The sequence below is a fragment of the Ornithodoros turicata genome, chromosome 4 (genome assembly GCF_037126465.1).
Source record: "Ornithodoros turicata isolate Travis chromosome 4, ASM3712646v1, whole genome shotgun sequence".
NCBI classification, from domain to species: Eukaryota; Metazoa; Arthropoda; class Arachnida; order Ixodida; family Argasidae; genus Ornithodoros; species Ornithodoros turicata.
In genome coordinates, this window is record NC_088204.1 from 36,227,784 (window position 1) to 36,249,059 (window position 21,276).

Genomic DNA, 21,276 nt, shown 5'->3' on the forward strand with positions numbered 1-21,276 from the left:
GTGCCTGGCTGTAAGGGATGGCAAGTTTAGTATGACGCGGGTGAAAACTGTTAAATGCTAGGTAACAGTTTATAACAGTAGCTAACAATTGTCACCCGCGTCATACTAAACTTGCCATCCCTTACAGCCAGGCACTTCGGTACAGGCGTATCTGCTCCAGTGACGACGACCTGAGCAGAAAGCCAGCTGAACTTAAACATTCATCAATCGCCAATTTCCACCTAATTTGGTTGACGACGCACTAAACAGAGCCCGCAAAGCAGATCGCAAAGACCTGTTCCAAAACCACAAACGCATGTTGGATAATAGTTCCGTAAACCTCATTTTAACATTTAGCAGCAATATTCCAAGCGTTAACACTATGCTAAACCTTCACCACAGCATCCTTCTCCAATCTAAGCGCATGGGCCAAATTTTCCCTCAGCCACCGCGGGTAACGTACAGGCGCGCGCAACCTGCACGATAATCTTGTTAGCTCTAAGGTTAGCCAGCCAGCACATCCAGGAACCGGCTGCCGCCCGTGCAATGGTCGCAGGTGTCAAATATGCAAATTAATGCAAAGCGCCCATGTACTTAAAAGCACTAATTCAAATTTTTCTGTCAAAATTAGTGGTGACTTTCAACTGTAATTCATCTAACGTCATTTATGTCATTCAGTGCGACAAGTGTCAAGCACAATACGTAGGTCAGACCATCATTTCGGATCAGGTTCAACAACCACCGGTCTGACGTTACAAAAAAGCGGTCTCTCGCCATTTCAAACAACCAGGTCATTCACTAAATGATGTGTCACTTTTCATTCTCTAGTCAAATGTTAGCTCAGATCGGTGCAGAGAACAACGAGAATCCTATCTCATTCACAAATTCCAATCAACCATTAACGAAGATCTCGGAGCACTGTCAACGGTAAGAAATCTGGCCGCCTAGTTGAGCTTTTTTCTTTCCGTTCCTTTCGCGTTTTCTTTTTTTTTTTCCAGCAAAGTCCGAAGCAGCACTCACCCTGCCCAGGAATTTTTCCCCCAAAACGGAGAGCGACCAGAGAGAATGACCTCACCACCCGGACTTCACCTTCTGGAATATTCCCGAACCTGACTCACCGACAACCGCCTATGGCGTGCCATGTACAGATGATGACGTCACATACCAAACCTTTTTAAGCAATCTGTAACCGCGTGAGCATCTTTTGTCCTGACGAAGACAGTGCCACTGTCGAAACGTCGACCCCTTTTTTCCATTCAACTTTTAATTTCTACCCATTGAATGAACTAGTGCCTCTAACTCCCCTAAAATCTGTTGTTCGCGTCTCTTTCCTTCCACAACTATAGATATATGTATATATATGGAACACATTAGGACTACAACATCCGTTGTGACTGAGGCTAGGTTAGGTCAGCTGAATACGTATTCCATGTGTCGAGAGTGCCCATGTAGGCAGTGCTGCCATCGTGACTGAGGTTAGATTATGTCTGGCGAATACGTATTACATGTGTTGAGAGGGCCCATGTAGACTGTGCATCCGGCGTGACTGAGGTTAGGTTACTTTAGGTCTGGCGAATACGTATTCCATGTGTCGAGACGGACCATGTAGACTGTGCGTTCGTCGTGACTGAGGTTAGGTTAGGTCTGGCTAATACGTATTTCATGTGTCGAGAGGGCCCATGTAGAGTGTGCGTCCGTCGTGACTGAGGTTAGGTTAGATTAGCTGAATTCGTATTCCATGTGTCGAGATGGCCCATATAGACTGTGCATCCGCCGTGACTGAGGTTAGGTTAGATCAAGTGAATGTATCCCATGTATCCAGAGGGCTCTAGGTCATTATCGGGCACCAAACCCTACTATACCGATCCTGAATACCGTCGTTTGTGTGTCCTTGAGGATGTGGCCTAACTTGAACAAGTTCGTGTTTGTGGTTTTGGAATCAAACACTTGCGAAGTGTCGTCTGACACACGTGCTTGCGGTGTTCGGCGATCGCGCGATTGGTGTTTCATTACGGTTTCTTCCGAATGTTACGAGTTATTTGTAATAAATTTACGTTTCAGTTACATAAAAAAACGTTGAAAAGTCAAAGAACTGAGTTTTATACTTTTGTGTTTATGTCATATTTTGGTTCCACTGGGATGGTGGCGCTGAAGTAGTGGGATGGGGGTTGGAGATAGATCGCGGTAATTATCCGTTGTCGAAAGAAGTAATTTCGTATCAAAATTCAAAAATTTTGCAAATCAGTTTTTGCAAACATCAGTTGCAAACAATTTTTGGCCTGTAAAATAGTAAAATTGCATGTAGAGACCGGTCGCATATGGGTTTTCCGTGTTTTTCATGATTTTGTCTTCAAAGAAGCCGTGGGATCGTTACCAAACTATATCCAAAGGAACATATATGTTTTTACTGAAAATGAGGAACAAACTTTGAAGGAAAGCAAACGAGAAATGAGCATCGTATGTTGGTTGTTCAACATGGTCCGCCGTGTTTACAGAAGAGCAACGGTGCTTCAACGGAACCGTGTGATGCCTCCACTGCATAGAGCGTGCCCCTGAAGAGGGGGAAGGGGCTCAGCGTCCCAGGAATCCCCAAAATCACTACTTACCTAACATTAACCTCACTGAGGAAACCTAACCTGATGTCACTGATATAATATATCCTAACACATATCTGCCTTTCACAAGACGTCGACCTCTTAATCCGTTAATTAGTCTACTTGTAGGCAGATGGTGCGTGTAACATGCGGACTCTTGTGGAAGAAGTGTACATAGCTATTGACATCGAGGCGAACGTCCAGTCACATGGACTGGATCGCATATAACTATCTCAAAAAACTAGGACTAACATGGGCATGACACTGGACTAGGAAACTAGGAAACATGGTCTCGGACATGGCATTGGAATCTGTACTTACTACTATCATGTTCTTCGACCGTTGGCAATGTCAGAATTCTGCTTACGTTCGTTTCTTCTTCCTCGTTTCTAGTTGATGTTTTCGGTTTACCTTCATATGGTTTTACCTTGCAGTCTATGAATATCGTTGCACTTCTTTGTGAACTAATAATTTCAGGAGACCAATATGCATTTTTATTCATCGAAGTAGATGTTAAAAGCGCCCGTAGACTCTCGGCAGGCAAATCGGAGCAAGTTGGTTCCATAGGTCTACTGTACTTGTTGATTTTTTTTTATTCAGGCGGCGCTACTGACCACTCGTCTGAGTAGCACATCGTTCCAGTTCCCGCCATGACAAAATGTGTGTTGAATTTCTATGAACATCTTGTTGACCCCCTTTTTGAGTCAACAGAAACTCAATACAACGTCAATGCGAATCGGGTGGGCTCAAAGGGAACTACCAGCTCCCGTGGCATAATGGTTAGGGTGACCGCTTTAAACGCTGAGACTGGGAGGTGACGCGGCTTCGAATCCTGTCACCAGCTGGGCTGTCTGAGGTTTGCTCTGGGTTTTCCGAAGATTCTCCAGACGAACGTCGGCGCAGTTCCCAGGATGCACACTAACCCCCCTGTCACCCACTACTTCTGCTGTCATCTCTCCATCTGTCCACATCTGTACGCCGCTCATAGCCACAGTTGCTTCGCAACTAACACGAAATTAAAAGCAAATCAAAAGGAACCCAATAGATTTCCAATTGCCGAATGCTCAACACAGTCTCTATTGCAGAATTGCTGTTGCTTTTCTCTTGTGCTTTAAAGGTCAGCTACGCCGATTTCCCGATGTGTTGAAACGGTTGTGATATTCAGAACGAGCACATCCAACTGCCCCCGAAACGCACCTTCGTTTGTCAATTTTGTATTCCTATTACGAAAATTAATTCATCAAAGAAACCAAAACAAGCCATGGGCGCAGCCATTTTTGTGACGTAGATGGGATAAACCTGCTCCATCTACGTAGATAGAGAATCGTGCGTCTGATTGGATGAAAGCTGAGCCTTTCTCTGACTTCCCTAGCGTCTTCTCCCGTTTGCGAGGAAATCCAGTTATGGCCGCCGGCTACGATGAGCGTTTCGTCCGAGGTATTCCCGAGAACTATTGAACGATTGAAACAACAACCGCGAACTCACCTCAACATCATTTTCGGCGTGAAATTGTGATTATGTGCTCGAGAACTTCGCAGTTCAACCGTTCAGCTGCCATTCACGTCAACCCGTTTGCTGCTGTTTCAACAAGTGCTGGAATGGGAGCGATTGAGCAACAACGTGAGACTTGGTGATTGTTTGAGAATACACCTGCAGAGGACTGGTCTTCAAAGAAAGAAGGCCGCATTTCTGCCCATGCACATCGTGCGATTCCCAGGCTTGTTACACGAGATACATATATTGTGCAGCATCATAGCGCGACTGTAATGAACGACGTAGGAATGATCGTGACCACTCGAACTGCATTCGTTGAATCATTCGTCGGTTATATGAAAGTGCTCATTAGAGCTGCCCCGCACAAAAAGTGTTGGATGTAGTTTTCTGGTGTGTTGTTTATCTCGTAGAGCGCATCGCGGCATGTAGGTCGAGAGCCCTTATACGTATTTTTTGCATGTTTACTTGAGTGTGCGCATTGTTCTATACCACACAGGCCATATTTCATTCATAATAGTTTCGCAAATAAACACGTACGGGTCGATCTCATATTGCTTTTGAGTTAGGCATAGTGTCTTCAGATCAGGGTATGTGTATCCTGTTCGCTGGGCCCAACAGATGTTATTAAGGGTAGTGCAACATTTCCCACTTCTTGAACCATGCTAACATTGCCAGAATAAGGAACATTACACTGTGCTGTGTATTCCACACTCAGTTGTCTCGCGACGTAAACCCCCAATTATTATATTGGGTACTCCACATGTTCAACCAGTCAGCGCTTCCCATATCCTATTTTTTTTAAAACATGTGCTTAAGATTGCACAACTGCCACTCAAGTAACTTTGCCACCAAATTTGTCAGTGACAAAAGGTATATGTACTCTATCACAAATTTAATAATCTTGGTAGCAATGGTTGATGGTGTCCTCTGCCTTGTACGGTGCACTTCATAGCAAAATATACAATAGTCCAAATGTTTTCCTTGTCCACAAATGCCCTGTCAAAGCTGAAAGACTCTTATCAAAATGGGGAAGCGGGCTTGCTTGTCCAGAGAAACAAATATGAAACTGCAGTGCCCAACGTAAATAACTGCATGCTCAGCAGCTAAGGCTGGTGATGCCGAAGACCTAATATTTCTAGGTTAAAGGGAACAAAGGAGAAAAGACCACTGCAGCGTATTAATGTTGTTTCAAAAGTATAACACCACAAAATTTGTGAGAGTCAGTTGGTGTATTTAGTGATGTTGGTCACCTCCTGCACCAATTTTTAATAAGATTCAAATGCGTTGCTACCAACCAGGACCTAAGCCTGACCTATGATCTAATAATAATAATAGTATCTATCTATTACCTATATAGGCCTTCACCAATAGTTTGGTCTAGGTTTCACACGTGGCTTCTAGTGAAATTCGAAGCTGCTCTGTAGAGCTGACAGGAGACTTGCAGAGTAGAGAATTTTTTATTTATATTTTCCAAAGAACATGTAAAAAACAATGTGCTGTACCAACTGTATTCAAAGAAATACAAATATACTTTGTTTTAGCTATGTGCATATTAGCAGATTACAGGTGACCGATGACACACAATGGGCGTCAAGGGTGAGAACACAAGAATGCTACCACTGCAGGCACTGTCCTGAAATTCTAAGTCACCATTTGTCAGAAAGCAATGACCATGCACAGCCTAAGGATCATATTGAGCTCCTTCCATTCTTTTTATTAACAGCATGTTGGCTGCCATCCAGTCCATGAAAGTGACCCTTATCGTTGAAAGAACGGTTCAACAGCAACCGAGCTGGTGATAGTGTCCATGATGGCGAGACCTGAAGAGGAGATACAAGAAGGGACATAAACACGCTATGTTGAGACATTGTGTATGTCCCTTCCTATCCCTCGTCTCAGGGTTTTTCGTTATGGACCTTCATGATGTTTCCTTCGGCAAACTTTACATATTTTTATGTAGAATTGTGAAGGTACAGCCAGGCGCTGTTAGCAAATCACACAGTACTTTTCTTGAATCAAGAATCCATAGAAGGTACACAGTCATCTTCAGCATTGCACACATCTATGGGACATGTTAATCACTTTGGAATGTCACAGACATGTCATGGAGGCTGGCACATGATTAGTGGTGCTGAACAGACAACTATTTGTCATAGTTTAGGCATAAAAAGTAGTTTTGTCACCTGCATGTTGAGACAGATGTATCTCTACATACTTTGCCATGACACAAATATATGAAGCAACAAATGTACCCTCTACTTTACTATGGTTATTAGTCAACACTGCCAAGAATGTGGGAACACAGTCTTGTACCACCTACACTCTTCAAAATGACCTTCACACACGACACATTGTAGGTCAACGAGACTCCAGAATGATGTCCTCTCCCTCCCCATTAGCTGAAAACATTTTTCTACAACCTTGCATAAGGGGAAGTTAGTACAAGAAATGCACACATTCCTTTTTTGAGCAAATCAGTATTCAGAGCGTTACCATACTGTGGTAGGCCTGCAGTGCATTACGTGGTACAGCACACACTGTAAAAAATTTTACCGTAGAACATGTCCCCCATTCTAATGACAGTCTTCTCCAGTTTTTCAAACTGCCATTTCCCATAGTGCTTTATGGTATGACACAGTATTTCTAAATCTTTATTGTAGTTTACTGGTTGTAGCAGAAAAAAGACACCACTGTTTCCGATCACAGGACGCAACCCATAAGTGCTATACGGAAACAGAACATGCTGCTCTCTAGCAGTTGTTCGTGTTTGAACATGGTATGGTGCATACAGGGTAAATTTCATGGTTAAAATCTCCAAACGTGAACAACTGTTAGACTACATGATGTAGAATGCTCTATAGTACAGTAAAACCTCCAAAGTCGGACACCTCCCTACCTCGGACAACTCCCCATGATTTCATTGCACGGGCAGGCTCCCATTGAAACTACATGGGGACGAAATTCTCTATGTCGAACACCTCCCTATCTTGGAAGTAGGATAGTGTTTTCCCTGCAAAGTCGGATAAAACCCTGGTCAAATTACCTCAATATCGGCCCATCTTTGCACCAAAAAGTCCCGAAATGAGCCAGTGGCCTTGACTTTTCCCCCTTTTTTCCCCTATACTGGTCTCAGCATTTTGTTGCTTTAGTTTTTAGAGTAAAAAAAAAACAAGTCCTATCAGTCTACATTGTAATTCTTTATGTGAGCACTTGTCTTCAGTTTGTCTAGAGCCTTTGAACATACACTGCACCAAAGCTATGAGAAGTGGGCTGACGCTTCAGAGACAAGTCCTTGCTGCTCGAAAAGCTCTAGAGGTAATGCCATTGAGTAGAATCTGAACGGAATTCAATATACTAAAATCAGTAATAATTATCAGTGAGTGGGTAGAGGTACCACTACCAGGCATCACCACCAGGTACCACTAAGGACCTTAAATTGAAGAAGGGGGACATTTCTCACAGCTGCGATCTCTTCCATTTTTTGTTGCTGTCGTATTCTGTAACTCGGACACCTCTATAAGTAGGAGACGCTTCGGCTGCCCCGCGGGTGTCCAACATAGGAAGGTTTCACTGTATTTGTGTTCTGTGTCATGTGACCACAAACAATATATGCTTTTGCTCATGCTGCACAGCACAGGCAAATTGATCTGCATGTGAGGATAATAACATGAAACCCGAGGCGCGGAGGAAAAGGCATGACTTTACGGTCTCTGTGTCAGTTGTTTCATGTTGTAATTGCGTACCAGCTGGCCTGTACCTGAGAATAGGTTTGATGCATTGTACACGCTCCATAGACATGCAGTTGGTGGTGTGTTGTGATAGTAATGCCAATTGAAGAATAATGCTCCAGGTGGATTGTTTCGGTACAATCTTGAACTATGCATACCAAGGGGTAGGGCATCTGCGTGACAGGTTTACCTGGAAGTAAGAACGTAAATGTTAGCTGAAGTCATTCAATAATTAACACTATCAATATACTGCTGCAGATGATACAAACAATAGCACACAAGATGCTGTGATATGTTCTGCAGGAATGTCTCTGTACTCACAATATTAGTACAGCAGCTACAGAAAGGCATAAAACAAGTTTTTGTATACATGATACCACTTGAATTCAACAAATGCTTCTGCTGCACTGCCAGCACACCACGGCAGACAGATTTACCTTACTTCACCTGAGAAAAAGTATGTACTGTTGCACACATGATGCTGTTTGAATGTCTTGAAAAACATAATTTATGACCGAAAGACATCAACTGGAAGATTTCGATTTACCTTAGTCAAAACTGAGAAAAAGTATGTGCTGTTGCACGCATGAAACTGCTTGAACTGCCCTTGAGCGCTCTGGAAGAACACCTTATTTGTGACCAAAATACAACAGCTGAGCCAACACTGAATTTATACCTTACTCAAAATACACAAGATGTGCTGCCGTGCATATGATACGATGATACTGCTTAAATGTACTCTGAAAGCGCTGGCACCTCAGGCAGTCCTCCTCAGGTAACCGAGGATGCGGCTGTAGAGTATGTACCACTGCGCCAATCTACAATGTTGCAAGCTCATTGGCTCAGACTGTGCGCGCGCTCCGATTGGTCGACAACGTTTTGAAATCGCATTTTGTACGCGCGCATGTGTGTGCAGCGTCCCGGCGGCCGTTTCGGCATAGTTTCGAAATAGCTCGCATCAGTCGGCACGGCGTCAGTCTTCTTGTGTTCCGTGTTTCGGTGATGTCAATCGGCAGAACAGTTCGTGATTCTACGCGTGTTGTGCTGTTCCTGGACACGACTGTTATCCCACGTACAGTCTATCAACTACGGAACTGGAATGCTTCGTGGGCTGGTGCGGTTGGAGCGTGAAGAACGCGTTCGGGCGCCGTCGGATTCTGAGGCCTGACAACAAAGACAGGATTACGATTACGTGCCACACAAGCGCCTTTTCCGCTTTGCAAACAACGAAAGAAGATGCTCATCATAAAATCGGCCGGCAAGGCGTCCTCTTGTGTTCCGTGTTTCAGTGATGTCAATCGGCAGAACAGTTTGTAGAAGTGTTCGCTGGTTTACTCGAGCGTCGATGTGATTCAACGTGTGTTGTGCTGTTCCTAGGCACGACTATTATCCCACGAACAGTCTATCAACTCCGGAACTGGAATGCTTCGTGAGTAGGAGCGGTTGGAGAGTGAAGACAAGCGCGGGCCCCGTCGGATTTCGAGAGCTGTGTTCGTTTTGCTTCAAGTTCGAACTTAGTTACAGTGCGTCAGCAACGGAGTGGACTTTATATTCACAGTGCACCCATGTATCAGGTCTTTGAATCAATGCTTTGTGTCAAATAAATATTTCTTTTAGCCAAAAGAAGCTTCAGTTATTTTGAATATCGGGTAACGGCGGTAGGCGTGAAATCCGGTGGAAGTCGATGGTAGCCAGAACCGGTCGAAAGGTCAGCCAAAGTTAAGGCTCCTGATTGGCCGACTGGCATTGCATAATTTCTACAACGTTGCACTCTCATTGGTCGTGTGCCCAGTGTTGTGTGAATTATCTCAAACTATGGGCTCTATGGGGAGCTGTTGGAGCCTGCCTCAGGCATGGTTGCTATAAGCTAGCGAGCAACAGCAAGGGTATACGAACACAAGAAGTCGAGCACAAGTGATGGAATGCACTTGATTAATCGGAAAATGAAATGTTTCAGTACCAGGTGTCACTGTTCCGTCAACAAAAACAGATGAACTTTGAAGGGGCGTCTGGTTGGCACTGGTGACAGCCTTCAGCTTGAACCCCAGACGTTGATAGTTGAGACGAGGAGTGCAAGCTTTTCGGTGGTGCCAGAATGCCTGCGAAATTATTTAACAAATAAGGCAATTCCAAATCTGTACTGAGAATACACCCGCTGGGGCGTAATCTCTAAAGGATGAAGCAGTAACTGACAGATAGCGTATTTTTCTCTTCTACGTGATGCAATTTGCACCGCATGGCTGACTTGTCTAACATTACGCGTCTTACCTTTATCTGCTGCCCAGTCCTGCCCCTGCAATCTCCTGCTGCAGATAAGGTTGGCACAGCATCCCGGACGAGACATCTTCGGCTTCTTGTGAAAGAAGTTGCGCATTGCTTCCGTAACATTCGTATGAGCCAGATGAACTGATCAAATCGCTGCTTTCGAAGGTGGCACACAGTCGAAGTTGTAACCGATTGTTGCAGTCAATAGATTTCTCTTTCGCCTTTCGGAAAATTGTGGTTTGAAACACTGGCACTGCATGCTGAAGTGTTCTTGCAGACGGGAGCAAAACGCTCACGCATTCTCGGCACGCAGCACAGAACACGAACCACACCAGGAAGTCTGTACTGGCCTAGCAAATGCTTTGCAGTCGAAGGAAGCGAAACTCACGTTCCTCGTGGGTTTAGTGAGGTCCAGAAATATACTGGTTTCCTAATAGCGAACTGTTTATCACTTCCCCAATGTGAATCTGCGCAGCAGACGGCTCGGCAGAAGAAACTGGCCGGCTTGGCGGAAGAAACCAAGCCAAAAGTCATGCAAAGCCGGAGCGCGGGCAGACCACGAATGTGTCGTCGACACAGGGTTTGCGGGCCACAAGACGGGATGTCAGTGAAACTAAAAATTCACTTTTTCGGAAAACCGCGAGGAGTTTGGGATAACTATTTTGCATACATAATCAGTGTTCCCTTATGAACACATCGTGTGAGTACCATTCCATTCTGTAACACTCGAAAATCGGCGTAGCTGAGCTTTAACAGTGCGAGCTGACACAAGAGGAGCTCAATAGGATACTTATTGAACGTTACAATATGCAATATATGTTGAGTACTTTTTCTTTGCTTATCTCTTGCGTCTTAACTTTCATCGTTCATTCTGTTTGATTGATTGATTAAAATTCGGAGATGTGAGACACGACAATGTCGGGACAAGCTATTCCAGGACAGGAGAACAGAAAAGAAAGCTGCTTGTTAAATTTGTATATCTCTTGTTCACCATCCATTCTCATGTGACATGTGTCTGTGATTTCAATGTGACACAATCTTGTAAAGCGTCAACTTATCGAGCTAGGATTTTCATGAACCGCAAAAAAAGCAATGGGGTATTTACACGAGTAAAATGTTAATTTACATGACAATTGCAATTGGTGATCATGAAAAGTAAACGGCTGCAACATATGCGAGTCGCTGTAACGGGTACGGCTTGTACTGTGTGTCACGTTATTTATAACTTCACAGTGTTACGACCACTTTAATATGTCACATACACTCTATACCAGCGCGATGCCTAACGCTTATTAAAGGGTGTTTTACGAGACCAACTTGCCTTTCTGATATTAAGATGCTGTGGTTTTTGTCCTTAGTTTTCCCCATCTCGGTTTCTCGTCTTCTTTCCGACGGAGACAGTAAAGAGCAAACAACGCACTATTTATTCACTACATATAATTATTTGTTTTCATCCCAATTTCAATCTGATACCACAATACAAGTATGGCCCCCGGAGTTTCGCGATTCCGCGAAATCTGGAATTCGTAGCGGAATGCTACGTTTGGCAAGGAATTTCACGGAATCCCTTATTTTTAGGGGTGCGCGGATATTCGAACGGATAATCGAATACCAATCACAATCACATTCGAATCACAATCGAATACCAATCAGCATTCGATTCGCGGATCGAATACACAATATTGGGGTTTCCGAATATGCGAGTGCGTGGCAATAAAATTCACAATTCAGTTCGCCGAATATGAACGATACCTCCCGAAAGTAGGCTTCACCTCACAGCTGCCTTCATGTGGTGAAGCCCCTTTGTAAATAAATTTGCCGGTGGTACAGCACCAACACAGACAGATTGTAGCACAGCTTAAAATAGACTTCGCAACGAAATGGATTTCAAGCTTGCGGCATTCCCACAATCATTTACACAGTTATGAAATATCTCACTTGAAAACGAAGGTGGAATCATAAAAACGACTTTTGAAATTTGAAAAAGTCTGGCTCCCACCGAGCGTCGATGGAAGTACTTTTTTCTTTCTCTGGTCGGCCAACGTCACCGTGCATTAGTCATATCATTCCTGCGCTGTTTCCTTAGTTTCCTGAGTCTCAGGAAAGCATGTGACCACTGTTCCATTCCATGAGTGCCTGAGTAATCTGATCCCGACTTTTGGTCCATTGTTTGGTTTCGGGAATGTAACACAGCGGCTACGACTGCGTGGTATACTGCTTGCCCGCCCCATGCAGGGTGACGTAACGCGTTTCCCTTCGGAGGGGAACAATTCTGCGACCCCGCAACACGTTCGTGTTTCGGTTTGATTGCTCGCTTATTTGAGGCATAATTCGTCACATGGGAAAGAAACAAAGTTGATGGCAGGTATACTGTGGATGTTATGCACCAACTACGATGTGCAGCAATTTTTTCGCCGATATTTCCGAAGTATCCCTTTAAGATAACGCTAGCCCAAGTTTATTGTACATACTTCACCAGAGGAAGGGGCACTCTCGCTCCTGTGCGCAGTTTAGTGGTGGCACTCGGGGGTTTTGATGTCTGGGAGGTTGCCGGGAACTTTTTAACGGCAAGGGCTCTTAAATAATGCCTCCAGCCAGGAACAAAAAGGGTGCCCTAAACATGTAACTTCCAGAGGTGAGACAAACACACTCCAGCAAAGAAGCTAAAAGGTGTTAATGACAAAGCTGAGGCAGGACGCCAATTTGTTTGTTTCACAAGCGACATATGGATGTTCAGAAACAATTGCAGCCTATCTCTGTAACATGCCACTGCCTGATATCAGATTTTTAAACCAAGACAATTATCCCAGATAAGATAATTATCAAGATAATAATGTATCACCTGACAAGCTATCATGAGTAGGGGCCCACAGGAGAATTACATGTGCCTCCTGTGAGAGTTAATGCCAGAAAACTTACACTAAAGCTATGGGCTAAAAATTCCAAACTTTTAATACAAAAAGCATGATGTATTGCATACGCCTTCCTATAAACTCCCAATGGCGTCCCTGTAAATTCTATAGATGCTGAAAGATCTTTCGGTCAAATAAAATGATTGCATGTGACAGACGGCATTCTTTCTCAGAGGAAAATACAAGATACCATGTGTGTAACGTTGAGCCGCAACAGTGCTTTGAATTTGTAATTTTATAAAACATTTTCGCTCCCACATTATCCAAGAAGATGAAGTGTTCCCCATTCCAAGGAGCCGTTGACTCCTTGCCGCGGAATATCAGTGGCGCAGAATTTTCATTTGGAACCAGCAAAAAACCTGGGGCCTTAAAGCTCAGCTACGCCGATTTTCGAGTGTTACAGAATGGAATGGTACTCACACGATGTGTTCATAAGGGAACACTGATTATGTATGCAAAATAGTTATCCCAAACTCCTCGTGGTTTTCCGAAAAAGTGAATTTTTAGTTTCACTGACATCCCGTCTTGTGGCCCGCAAACCCTGTGTCGACGACACATTCGTGGTCTGAACGCGCTCCGGCTTGGCATGACTTTTGGCTTGGTTTCTTCCGGCAAGCCGGCCAGTTTCTTCTGCCGAGCCGTCTGCTGCGCAGATTCACATTAGGGAAGTGATAAACAGTTCGCTATTAGGGAGCCAGTATATTTCTGGACTTCACTAAACCCAGGAGGAATGCGAGTTTTGCTTCCTTCGACTGCAAAGCATTTGGTAGGCCAGCACAGACTTCCTGGTGTCATTCGTGTTTTGTGCTGCGTGCCGAGAATGCGTGAGCGTTTTGCTCCCGTCTGCAAGAACACTTCAGTATGCAGTTCCAATGTTTCAAACCACAATTTTCCGAAAGGCGAAAAAGAAATATATTGACTGCAACAATCGGTTACAACTCCGACTGGGTGCCACCTTCGAAAGCAGTGATTTGATCTGTTCATCTGGCTCATACGAATGTTACGGAAGCAATGCGCAACTTGTTTCACAAGAAGCTGAAGATGTCTCGTCCGGGATGCTGTGCCAACCTTATCTGCAGCAGGAGATTGCAGGGGCAGGACTAGGCAGCAGATAAAGGTAAGACGCGTAATGTTAGACAAGTCTGTCATGCGGTGTAAATTGCATCGCGTAGAAGAGAAAAATACGCTATCTGTCAGTTACTGCTTCATCCTTTAGAGATTACTCCGCAGCGGGTGTATTCTCAGTACAGATTTGGAATTGCCTTATTTTTTAAATGATTTCGCAGGCATTCTGGCACCACCGAAAAGCTTGCACTCCACTTCTCAACTATCACCGTCTGGGTTTCAAGCTGAAGGCTTTCACCAGTGCCAACCAGACGCCCTTCAAAGTTCATATGTTTTTGTTGACGGAACAGTGACACCTGGTACTGAGACATTTCATTTTCTGATTAATCAAGTGCATTCCATCACTTGTGCTCGACTTCTTGTGTTCGTATACCCTTGCTGTTGCTCGCTAGCTTAGAGCAACCATGCCTGAGGTGCCAGCGCTTTCAGAGTACATTTAAGCAGTATCATCGTATCGTATGCACGGCAGCACATCTTGTGTATTTTGAGTAAGGTATAAATTCAATGTTGGCTCAGCTGTTGTATTTTGGTCACCAATAAGGTGTTCCTCCAGAGCGCTCAAGGGCAGTTCAAGCAGTTTCATGTGTGCAACAGCACATACTTTTTCTCAGTTTTGACTAAGGTAAATCGAAATCTTCCAGTTGATGTCTTTCGGTCATAAATTATGTTTTTCGAGACATTCAAACAGCATCATATGTGCAACAGTACATACTTTTTCTCAAGTGAAGTAAGGTAAATCTGTCCGCCGTGGTGTTCTGGCAGTGCAGCAGAAGCTTGTGTTGCATTCAAGTGGTATCATGTATACAAAAACTGTTTTATGCCTTTCTGTAGTTGCTGTACTAATATTGTGAGTACAGAGACATTCCTGCATAACATATCGGAGCATCTTGTGTGCTATTGTTGGTATGATCTGCAGCAGTATATTGATAATGTTAATTATTCAATGACTTCAGCTAACATTTACATTCTTACTTCCAGGTAAACCTGTCATGCAGATGCCCTACCCCTTGGTATGCATAGTACCGAAGATTGCAAGATTGAAGTATGCAAGATTGTACCGAAACAATCCACATGGAGCATTACGACACACCACATACTGCATGTGTATGCTGCGTGTACAATGCATCAAACCTATTCTCAGGTACAGGCCAGCTGGTACGCAATTACAACATGAAACAACTGACACAGGGATTGTAAAGTCATGGCTTTTCCTCCGCGCCTCGGGTTTCATGTTATTATCCTCACATGCAGCTCAATTCGCCTGTGCTGTGCAGCATGAGCAAAAGCATATATTGTTTGTGGTCACATGACACGGAACATAAATACAGTGAAACCTTCCTATGTTGGACAGCCGCGGTGCAGCCGAAGCGTCTCCTACTTATAGAGGTGTCCGAGTTACAGAATACGACAGCAACAAAAAATGGAAGAGATCGCAGCTGTGAGAAATGTCCCCCTTCTTCAATTTAAGGTCCTTAGTGGTACCTGGTGGTGATGCCTGGTAGTGGTACCTCTACCCACTCACTGATAATTATTACTGATTTTAGTATATTCAATTCCGTTCAGATTCTACTCAATGGCATTACCTCTGGAGCCTTTCGAGCAGCAAGGACTTGTCTCTGAAGCGTCAGCATACTTCTCATAGTTTTGGTGCAGTGCTCGTTCAAAGGCTCTAGACAAACTGAAGACAAGTGCTCACATAAAGAATTACAATGTAGACTGACAGCACTTGTTTTTGGACTCTAAAAACTAAAGCAACAAAATGCTGAGACCAGTATAGGGGAAAAAAGGGGCAAAAGTCAAGGCCACTGGCTCATTTTGGGTCTTTTTGGTGCAAAGATGGGCCAATATTGAGGTAATTTGGCCAGGGTCCGACTTTGCAGGGAAAACCCTATCCTACTTCCAAGATAGGGAGGTGTCCGACATAGAGAATTTCGTCCCCATGTAGTTTCAATGGGAGCCTGCCCGTGCAAGGAAATCATGATGAGTTGTCCGAGGTAGGGAGGTGTCCGACTTTGGAGGTTTTACTGTACTACAGAGCATTCTACATCATGTAATCTAACAGTTGTTCACGTTTGGATATTTTAACCATGGAATTCACCCTGCATGCACCATACCATGTCCAAACACTAACAACTGCTAGAGAGCAGCACGTACTGTTTCCGTATAGCACTTATGGCTTGCGTCCTGTGATCGGAAACAGTGGTGTCTTTTTTCTGCTACAACCAGTAAACTACAGTAAAGATTTAGAAATACTGTGTCATACCATAAAGCACTATGGGAAATGGCAGTTTGAAAAACTGGAGAAGACTGTCATTAGAACGGGGGACATGTTCTACGGTGAAATTTTTTACAGTGTGTGCTGCACCACGTAATGCACTGCAGGCCTACCACAGTATGGTAACGCTCTGAATACTGATTTGCTCAAAAAAGGAATCTGTGCGTTTCTTGTACTAACTTCCCCTTATGCAAAATAGTAGAAAAATGTTTTCAGCCAATGGGGAGGGAGAGGACATCATTCTGGAGTCTCGTTGACCTACAATGTGTCGTGTGTGAAGGTCATTTTGAAGAGTGTAGGTGGTATAAGACTGTGTTCCCACGTTCTCGGCAGTGTTGACTAATAACCATAATAAAGTAGAGGGTACATTTGTCGCTTCATATATTTGTGTCATGGCAAAGTATGTAGAGATACATCTGTCTCAACATGCAGGTGACAAAACTGCTTTTTATGCCTAAACTATGACAAATAGTTGTCTGTTCAGCACCACTAATCATGTGCCGGCCTCCATGACATGTCTGTGACATTCCAAAGTGATTAACATGTCCCATAGATGTGTGCAATGCTGAAGATGACTGTGTACCTTCTATGGATTCTTGATTCAAGAAAAGTACTGTGTGATTTGCTAACAGCGCCTGGCTGTACCTCCACAATTCTACATAAAAATATGTAAAGTTTGCCGAAGGAAATATCATGAAGGTCCATAGCGAAAAACCCTCAGACGAGGGATAGGAAGGGACATACACAATGTCTCAACATAGCTTGTTTATGTCCCTTCTTGTATCTCCTCTTCAGGTCTCGCCATCATGGACACTATCACCAGCTAGCTTGCTGTTTAGCCGTTCTTTCAACGATAAGGGTCACTTTCTTGGACTGGATGGCAGCCAACATGCTGTCAATAAAAAGAATAATGGAAGGAGCTCAACATGATCCTTAGGCTGTGCGTGGTCATTGCTTTCTGACAAATGGTGACTTCGAATTTCAGGACAGTGCCTGCAGTGGTAGTATTCTTGTGTTCTCACCCTTGACGCCCATTGTGTGTCATCGGTCACCTATAATCTGCTAATATGCACATAGCTAAAACAAAGTATATTTGTATTTCTTTGAATACAGTTGGTACAGCACATTGTTTTTTATATGTTCTTTGGAAAATATAAATAAAAAATTCTCTACTCTGCAAGTCTCCTATCAGCTCTACAGAGCAGATTCGAATTTCACTAGAAGCCACGTGTGAAACCTAGACCAAACTAGTGGTGAAGGTCCATATAGGTCATAGATAGATACTATTATTATTATTAGATCATAGGTCAGGCTTAGGTCCTGATTGGTAGCAACGCATTTGAATTTTATTAAACATTGGTGCAGGAGGTGACCAACATAACTAAATACACCAACTGACTCTCACAAATTTTGTGGTGTTATACTTTTGAAACAACATTAATACGCTACAGTGGTCTTTTCTCCTTGTAACCTAGAAATATTAGGTCTTCGGCATCACCAGCCTTAGTTGCTGAGCATGCAGTTATTTACGTTGAGCACTGCAGTTTCATATTTGTTTCTCTGGACAAGCAAGCCCGCTTCCCCATTTTGATAAGAGTCTTTCAGCTTTGACAGGGCATTTGGGGACAAGGAAAACATTTGGACTATTGTGTATTTTGCTATGAAGTGCACCGCACAAGGCAGAGGACAACATCAACCATTTCCACTAAGGTTATTAAATTTGTGATAAAATACATATACCTTTTGTCACTGACTAATTTGGTGGCAAAGTTACTTGAGTGGCAGTCGTGCAATTTTAAGCACATGTTTAAAAAAAATAGGATATGGGAAGTGCTGACTGGTTGAACATGTGGAGTACCCAATATAATAATTGGGGGTTTACGTCACGAGACAACTGAGTGTGGAATACACAGCACAGTGTAATGTTCCTTATTCTAGCAATGTTAGCATGGCTCAAGAAGTGGGAAATGTTGCACTACCCTTATTAACATCTGTTGGGCCCAGCAAACAGGGTACACATACCCTGATCTGAAGACACTATGCCTAACTCAAAAGCAATATGAGATCTACCCGTACGTGTTTATTTGCGAAACTATTATGAATGAAATATGGCCTGTGTGGTATAGAACAATGCGCACACTCAAGTAAACATGCAAAAAATACGTATAAGGGCTCTCGACCTACATGCCGCGATGCGCTCTACGAGATAAACAACACACTACAAAACTACACCCAACACTTTTTGTGCGGGGCAACTCTAATGAACACTTTCATATAACCGGCGAATGGGTCAACGAATGCAGTTCGAGTGGTCACGATACATTCGTACGTCGTTCATTGCAGTCGCGCTATGATGCTGCACAATATATGTATCTCGTGTAACAAGCCTGGCAATCGCACGATGTGCATGGGCAGAAATACGGCCCTCTTTATTTGAAGACCAGTCCTCTGCAGGTATATGCTCAAACGATCACCAAGTCTCACGTTGTTGCTCAATCGCTCCCATTCCTGCACTTGTAGTAAAAGCAGCAAACTGGTTGACGTGAATGGCTGCCGAACGGTTGAACTGCAAAGTTCTCGAGCACATAATCACAATTTCACGCCGAAAATGATGTTGAGGTGAGTTCGCGGTTGTTGTTTCCATCGTTCAATAGTTATCGGGATTACGTCGGACGAAACGCTCATCGTAGCCGGCGGCCATAACTGGATTTCCTCACAAACGGGAGCAGACGCCAGGGAAGTCAGAGAAAGCCTCAGCTTTCATCCAATCAGACGCACGATTCTCTATCTACGTAGATGGAGCAGGTTTATCCCATCTACGTCACAAAAATGGCTGCGCCCATGGCTTGTTTTGGTTTCTTTGATGAATTAATTTTCGTAATAGGAAGACAAAATTGAGAAACGAAGGTGCGTTTCGGGGGCAGTTGGATGTGCTCGTTCTGAATATCACAACCGTTTCAACACATCGGGAAATCGGCGTAGCTGACCTTTAAGTATAACGAAGCACAGCGAACGACAATTCAACTCAGAATAATGCGGTCTCAATAATTTAGTAAACTAAACAGCCAACCCTAACAGCACCATCCGTTGGCCTTTTGTGTACATCTAGCCGCTTGCCAATTCAGTAGGTAGTAGTTTTTCAATCCAGCAGGTAGTAGTAATCCAGTAGTTTTTGCCTAGTCTCGAAACGACGGAGCAGCGGGTTGCCCAACTATATCCGGTGCCGATCGCACTGCAGCGGTGGCGGTTTGACCCGCACGTCGAAGTTGACGTTGTTTAAAGGGTCTCTGACCAGAAGCTGGAGAGACTTTTCCGCAGTGGTTACCGATAGAATACACAGAATGGGGGGGGGGGGGGACGCACGGAGCTCCAGCACCGAGTGTCGCTACCCCTGCGACGCCTCTGCACGTGCCTACGCCAAAAAACAACCGAGATACACAAAAATGCCAACGGCCCCATGTATCAGCAGCTGTTGTTGCCATGCGGTCCCTAACTCGAGAACCGAGAGGGGTAGAAAGGTGCTGCAAGATTCTACAAGTTCAGCGTGTCGAGTACAGGAACGTTCTGAAAGGGAAGTTCACATCTGCCGCGGTATTCGAACCTAAACAGAGAGAGAAAGGTCACCGCCTCAGTAATTTCGAAAATAACGCCGTAACCCCTGGAAACAGACGGGTAGTGGCAATTTGAAAGGCGCAGGGAACGAATCATGGGCACTCAAAATTATCAGTAAATCGGACGTAGGGTGAGCGAGTTACGGTACTATACTGCGGGAAGCGTTTCCAGACGCACTGGCGCCAGGCTTCCTAAGTCGATATCAGGAGAACCTAACGCCGCGTGCCTACGGGATCATCGTGCAGTGCAATGCGTCCATGGTGTAACGAACCTCGTCTATGAAGGCGTCCCAACCCATTTAATGCAGGTGCCAGTTAATTGTATCACCATCGATATAAGAAGCAGCTTCTTCAGTGCCATTATGCCATGTACCACAGTACCAGCACAACTCTTGCTGATATGACATCCGACATGGCATGCCTCTTTTAAGCACACAATAGGGTTTTTTATCGGTGTGTACATGCCGATATATCCACGTGTGTGCTAATATTAGTTATACTTTGTGTTGTCAGCCAGTATTACAAGGATGTATTGTGATACCAACTCCTGATATGTACAGTAAACTTTATGTCAGCACCTGGTACAGCTGGTATATTTCTGGTAGGAGTCTAGTATAACAGTTATTCAAAACAAACGGGCGTCGGGCGCGATGCTGCTGCACTTATGAAAATGTGAAAATCTTAAGTTACAGTTATAATTTTTTCTAGAGTATTCAGCAACATCCGACCACGCCGTCTTCGGCTGTATGATGCTTGGGGTCTCCCTCACCCCATCATCACTGCAACTCTATGAAAATACAAAGCCTTCTTCACCTCAGCACTAGTTCAAGATAACCGGCGACAAGATTAGTCTGGAGCGGAGGCGACAGATCGTATCCATGTCGCTTGCAGGGCATTCTCTGCGAACGATTGCTCGAGAGGTGGGATGCTGCTTGTCTTCGGTGAACCGTATCATTCAGCGCTTCCGTGATGAAGGACAACTTGAAGATGCGTCAAGGTCTGGACGGCCGCGGGCAACGAACTCGGATGAGGACAAGGCCATAATTGCTGCAAACGTCGTCGACCCGTTTCTGACGGCTGTCGATCTAAAGAAGCTGAGCCTGCAAGCGTAGAATACAACCATCCGACGAAGCTTGGCGTGCCTCGGGGGTCTCCGTTCCGGAGTCGCGGTTCAGAAGCCCGCGCTGAAGCCGGAACACTGGGAGGCAAGACTGGACTTTGCCTTATGCACCGGGTGTTATGCACGGAGTGTGACCCCGCGCAGTGGAGCCACGTGCTGTTTACTGATGAGCT

The 21,276-nt window shown here is 44.4% G+C and overlaps 2 long non-coding RNA genes across 2 annotated transcripts in view; one reads left to right on the forward strand and one right to left on the reverse strand.

The window, feature by feature from the left end:
• Positions 1-2,966, reverse strand: part of LOC135392996 (uncharacterized) — a 28,963-nt gene extending 25,997 nt beyond the window's left edge. The window contains exon 1 of the long non-coding RNA XR_010422363.1: positions 2,895-2,966. This is a non-coding gene — a long non-coding RNA (uncharacterized LOC135392996). The remainder of the gene's footprint in view (positions 1-2,894) is intronic.
• A 10,789-nt stretch (positions 2,967-13,755) lies between these two features.
• Positions 13,756-15,168, forward strand: LOC135392997 (uncharacterized). Its single transcript, XR_010422364.1, has 3 exons — positions 13,756-14,089; positions 14,259-14,396; positions 15,076-15,168. It is a non-coding gene; the product is annotated as an uncharacterized LOC135392997 (long non-coding RNA).
• The last annotated feature ends 6,108 nt before the right edge of the window (positions 15,169-21,276 follow it).